Source organism: Suillus subaureus (assembly GCF_016647635.1).
Source record: "Suillus subaureus strain MN1 chromosome Unknown BJ212scaffold_67, whole genome shotgun sequence".
In the NCBI taxonomy this organism is placed as follows: domain Eukaryota; kingdom Fungi; phylum Basidiomycota; class Agaricomycetes; order Boletales; family Suillaceae; genus Suillus; species Suillus subaureus.
This window is the reverse complement of record NW_024538623.1, coordinates 107,791-113,795: the sequence shown is the minus strand read 5'-3', so window position 1 is coordinate 113,795 and position 6,005 is coordinate 107,791.

Below are 6,005 nucleotides of genomic sequence, written 5' to 3'. Positions count from 1 at the left end.
TAACCAAATAACCAAATTTCTAATATTTTGCTTTTGTTATTCTCGATGCTGTTCCCATATAGTAGGAAAACCACTCTGTTTGTCCGTATTATGCCCACGGTGCAGTAGGCATGTGGATTACTGTCCATTATATCGCATTTGGCAGCATTTTTGTACTTGGTGGAATTTAGCCTCTCAAATTCTCGATTCTCGATCTCGATTTGCAAGTTTTTTTCTCACTGTTTAGCGAGCTCATGCAAGAAAACCACGCAAGATTTCCAAAGTAAGCATTAAGCGAGGTAAGCGATTCTAAGTGTTCTTAACCGTCCTTAAGCATTCTTAACCATCCTTAAGTGTTCTTAACCGTCCTTAAGCATACCTATGCAAAAGCCACGCGAGCTGGCAAGACGATTCCCACACGTTGCATCCTACTTTATAGACTAGCTTCACACCCATTGTGCCTTTGGCACAGGAAGCAAACGGAGCACTTTGTGCTCCTTTTTGGCTTCCTGGCCTTGGCTGCATCCTAGCATGTGCAATAAATAATTGATGAAAAATTGACATGTGCTGCACTCGAACGGGCAACAGTGTTAAGTCGGAGCTCGAAAACCCGTGACCGGGCCACACGAGAAAGCCACGCGAGATTCCCAAAAGAGGTTTAAGCGAGCTAAGCGTTCTTAAGCGTTCTTAAGCGAATCTAAGCGTCCCTAAGCGTGTCTAAGCGTGTCTAAGCGCGTCTAAGCGCTCCTAAGCGCTCCTAAGCGTTCCTAAGCGCATCTAAGCGTATCTATGCGAAAGCCACGCGAGCTGGCGAGACGATTCCCACCCGTCGCATCCTACTTTATAGATTTATAGATTGCCCCATCTCCATTCACACCTTCTTTCTACTCCCCTATCGAAGCTTCGAGCGTTCACTTACATTGACCCGTGCGGCGGAGCATTAATCACCGCGGGGACAGTTCCCATTACAACCGTCATGATACAGGAGTCAGGGTGTGGATCAGATCAGACAACATTTCATTTGTAAGTGCGATCACTGTAGGCATTCCTCGCACCCGGTCCTAGTCAAAACGAGTCCACTGTTTTTTCTCCTCATCAGCGTTTCAAGGGTCAACAACGTCATCTTCGACCCCCACCCACGAGTAAGAACCATCAAACTAAGACCGACCTCGTTGCAGTACGGTCACGCACTGAGTCCACATCGTACCATCGCAAAACACTCTTGGCCCATCACCACGTCGTTCAGGAGCACTCCAGCACCACCGCTAATCTTAATCGCATCGCTCGGACAGGTCGACCATCTTCTCAGTATGAGCATCTAGTTGATAATGACTACCGAGGCAGACCAGAGTGACGTGAGTAGACCTTCTAAAGCATCGCCAGGCCAAACCAAGTCACCTTCCAGCCCACCATGCATCACGGACGGATATCGCTACCTTCATCGACCTTGTCGTGTCTATGATAGACATTTTCATCCAGAAGTCCACTTCTGCCCATTACCTTGGCGACATTGTCTTCGATGTGTCAGAAAAGGAGTACACTTGCCCAATGCCACGCCATCCAATGCATCTCGCAAACGAATTTCAACAAAGTTGACGTTGACACACATTACATGGAGACGAGACAATCAGTATGTTTGAATCAGTCAAATGTACACCCGAGAACTGACTATATGCGCTTAACAGCACTACCGAATTATTTGAAGGGGAACGCGGTGTACTAGAATTGTGTTTGTCGCAGCCACTGTGATCTATCCTATCGCCGAATCCATGACGTGTATAGAAGCATACCTCGCATCTACGATGTTTTCATAGATCCTTGTGTCATGACTATTGACGCTGTGAACGCGGAATTTGATCGCAACTGTGATATAAGTGTAAGTAAGGCGCCTGCCGCGTACTACAGCCTGTCACCGTAACAGTGACCATTGGTCTACATACTACTCAAATGAAATTGTCATATCTTGAATCTCCCTGATGGAATCTATAGAACCCGACATTCGAAGCACAACCGTCGATACGCAGCTGAAAAATGCGCCTGCAATGCAGTGTCCAGCAGGTCTCTTTGTCACTTCCACCATCTCTGCTCACCCTCTTTCCGTGCCGTTGAGCTCTATCTCACCGCCAACCCGTCTGCAAAACACAACAGATTTTCAAAACTTTCATCAGTGTCATGGGCGAGTCAAGCACATCAGCAAAACGAAGAGAAGGGGAACGAGGAACGATGTTGAACTTACCAGTGCTTGAGGCACCTTACGCGGGGGAGAAGGATCCACCACGCTATGGTGCACAGCATCGCCAGGATGCACTTTGGGAAGGTGAGTGACCGCATGTTAATACCTACTGACCTGCTCAACGAGAAACAGGCGGGAATGATGCTCTCCCTCCGCTGTGGCGTGAGTTCAGAATGTTGGACGACAAAGTGTACTATCAAGATGACACATTTGCGATGCATACATGGAATCGACCTCGACCAGGGCTCCGACTAGGTCAGTGAAGAACGTACCACTAGCAGCAAGGAACTCAGGTTAAGCACAGATTATCACAAACAACTCGTTCCCGGATGCGAGTGGTACATCTCACCACTCGGTCGGTCTTACTTCGTCAATCACAATACCAGGACCACATCGTGGAAGAAACCAGCGCCCGAACGTCCACCAGAGAGCTTGACGCCGGAATGTGTCATGGAAGGTCATTCCAGAGTCATTCTGAGCCTTTCCTGTTTGGACAGTTGCAATATAATGAGCGCATCAAGCGATGGTTCAATTCGTCAATGGATGAGAGACGGAGAACCAGTAGGAAAGCCTTGGGTTAGTGACGGAGGGGCAGTATCATCGATGGCAATATCTCCAGACGAAACAGTAACAGTATCTGGATGTGCTGACGGCAAGCTACGGCTATGGCATATAAAGGAAGAGAGGACGGTCGGCGACCCATGGGAAGGGCATGACAGTTCTGTGAACTGCCTCGATTGGTCTCTCAACGCTCGGGAGATCGCAAGCGGATCACATGATGGCACCATCCCACGCTGGAATCCGGATACTGATCGACAAATGGCAGCACCGATAAAGACCATCCAATGGAGGCTTTGCGCTATCAGATACTCTCCATAAGGCGACAAATTCGCAAGTGGCGGGGACGGCAATGTGATCTGTGTGTGGTCAAAAGATGGCAAGCTCCTTGTGGAGATCAAGGGACATGAGAACCTGGTGAGGTCGTTGCGTTGGTCTAAGAATGGTGTACACATATTCTCCGTGTCATCTGATAACACCATCCGAAAATGGCGGTCGACTGATGGGAAGAGGCTCTTTGTGTTTCGGGGCCATACCAACGGTGTACACTCCCTCTGTCTTTCCCATGATGAAAGCTATCTTGTCAGCGCATCAATTGATTACTCAGTTCGCATCTGGGATCTCGAGACGAATCAGCTAGTCGGAAACCCGCTCTTGCACGACGACGAACTCTGCGCTGTTGCTGTGTCCCCTGACGGAAAATATCTTGCCAGCAGCTGGATCAGATGCAAAAGTTATTGTGGAACCTGGAGGCAGCTCTGAAACAGCAAGGCAATGATGATGTGAGTGTGTTTGTAGTGTTTTCTGCGTCTTTTCTAAGCAGGTCTGATTGTTGCTCAGAATGCGGATGAGAGTAATGCAAAGCCCAATGCGAAAGCTCAAGGCAAGTCGTTTGTGCTTCTATTGTGCGCTGTATCTCACTTCTTTACTAGGGACGTGCAGCTCGACCGAGAGATGTGCGTCAATCAGCTGTGAACACCCTAATCATTTGCTCATTCGTCTTGTCAGGTCTTGCACACTACTAGTTTGGTTTCCAAGCAGCAGCCCAACAGCAGAGGCTTGGCGAAATACGTCAGTATAATCTTTCGTTTCTCAGATCATGTAGCTTTAACACTCGTACAGGGCAAAGACTTCTGGGACGCTGATACCAACCCCGCTCCTGATCCTGCAGCTCCTCCTGCAAACCCATCATCGTTTGGCCTTCGTTGGCGTAATTTTTTCGGCTCGCTGCGTTTCAACACTCGACCTGCACATGCACCACAATCAGTACCGCTCGAGCCTCGGCGTTGGAATTTCAGGTCATTTCCTATAGGAATCTCTAGACGTACCGTTGAGGTAGCTCCCTGTCGCGATGAAGATGTGAGTGCTCGACACTACCAATATTCGACCCTCTCAACAAATTTACAGAGATATGGTATTACCCCTGAGACTGACGCCGAAGCGGCCGCAGCTATGCAACGTACAAACAGCGAGGTTGGCAGGTCAATGCAACCAGGTCAACCTCAGGCTGTGTCGGGGACACAAGTGTCTCAGGGACAACCAACAGGAACGCAAGGTTCGAGCGGTGAGACGGGAGCAATTTCTTATATCGAAGTTCGGTGTTGCGGATTGTTCTGCAGTTGTGGTCGTCCCCCCTCGCATGAGTCCTGAAGTTATTTACTAAAACTCTCATTGTCGCTCGATAACTTCCCCTCATGTTCTGCACCACACCTGCTGCGACCCCTACTTGTTGTGTACATATTACCTACTTGGTAGGTGGCTGGACTGTGGCAATCCAGATATTTTTGAAGTAGGTAGATATGTATAAATCCGATGTTCTTCATGATTGACCCTCCTGATACCATTCTTTTATTAACGTCAAACATCCTACTCTATTGAAGTACTAGTTCCACTACCAGCAGACTTCACTCTTATAGTCAGAAAAGAAGACAGTATTTCATTCCCTCTGATTCACGTCCCGAACACACCAAGTTGACCGAGTTAGATCAAGCTGTGTCCTGTGATTCTCATGCCTTTGTGACCCTCTGCATGCAAGTTGAGGACCACCGCGGCGGACGTAGATATTGATTTTGTAGGAGGTGAGGGCGTCTTTGAAGGTGGCGAAATTTGGTGATACTACCAGTGAGGAGGTCGACTGGAGCCAGCTTACCGAACTTAGCCTGAGCTTCATTTCGAATGATTGAAGCGAAAAGACATGTACACGTATTACTACTGATAAACTCACATTCTAAAATTCACACTCGGGCTGCAGCCAATCATACAATCGAACGACAAACCGAATACGATGGTCGAGAGATGATGTTGGATCTATACAACAGATAATTTTCAGGCACAGCCAGCGCTTCAAGTTTTTGCGACTTGCATTGACAGTGTCAACAGACGATAATTGGTTTGTATCATTGTTTGATACTGGATGTTGTGCACTGTCGCTATTGGAAAGCGGTGGATGCATGAAAGAGGAATAATCCTGATCCAAAAGTGTTTGCCGGCAAATACCAGTTGAACGAGTAATGACACGAACCAATGTGCCCTTTTTCCGAATAAATATGGCATAAACACATACGTCAAATAGCACACAGCTATCGATGAAAATGAGCTCATTGTAAGCCTAACTGATTGGCGCACATCACTAGACGGGGTTGCACGTCCCTGGTGAAGTAAATGGTAATCCTTGTCACTTCAAGGGTGCCGCTCAGTCTGACAAGTTAGTTCAGTCATGCGTCGAAAAGGGTCGAAACCTGTTTTCGAGCAACTCTATCGTCGTCGAAAACAGATTTGAAAACACCGTCATATATAAACTGCGCGTAAGGTTTAGCATGAGTCCCATTTAGGTTTAGTGACGGACAAACAAAAGGGTTCCGCTTACAATGTGCTGCATCTGAGATTGCAGTACGTGTTTTTCAAAAACTCGGCCTCGCTACTGTGACCTGTTACCGTTCTGGAATTGATCGGTTCCAAAACTCAAGAAGAACTGCCAACAGCACTTTAAAGGCTGCATATCAGGTGTGAAAAGTATACGCACACGAGCGCTTTCAGACAACCTCGTGCAAACTTAGGCTCGCCTGGCTTATATAACCATGATTTCCCACTCTCAAAGGACGTACGTCAGACGAGTCTAATTGACAACAGAATTGAACATCCCTTTTGGGAACCGATCAATTCCGGAACAGTAACAGGTCACTCATTACTCGGCTAACATCCCACTTAAATAGAGCAACTCGAAAGGTTTCGATGG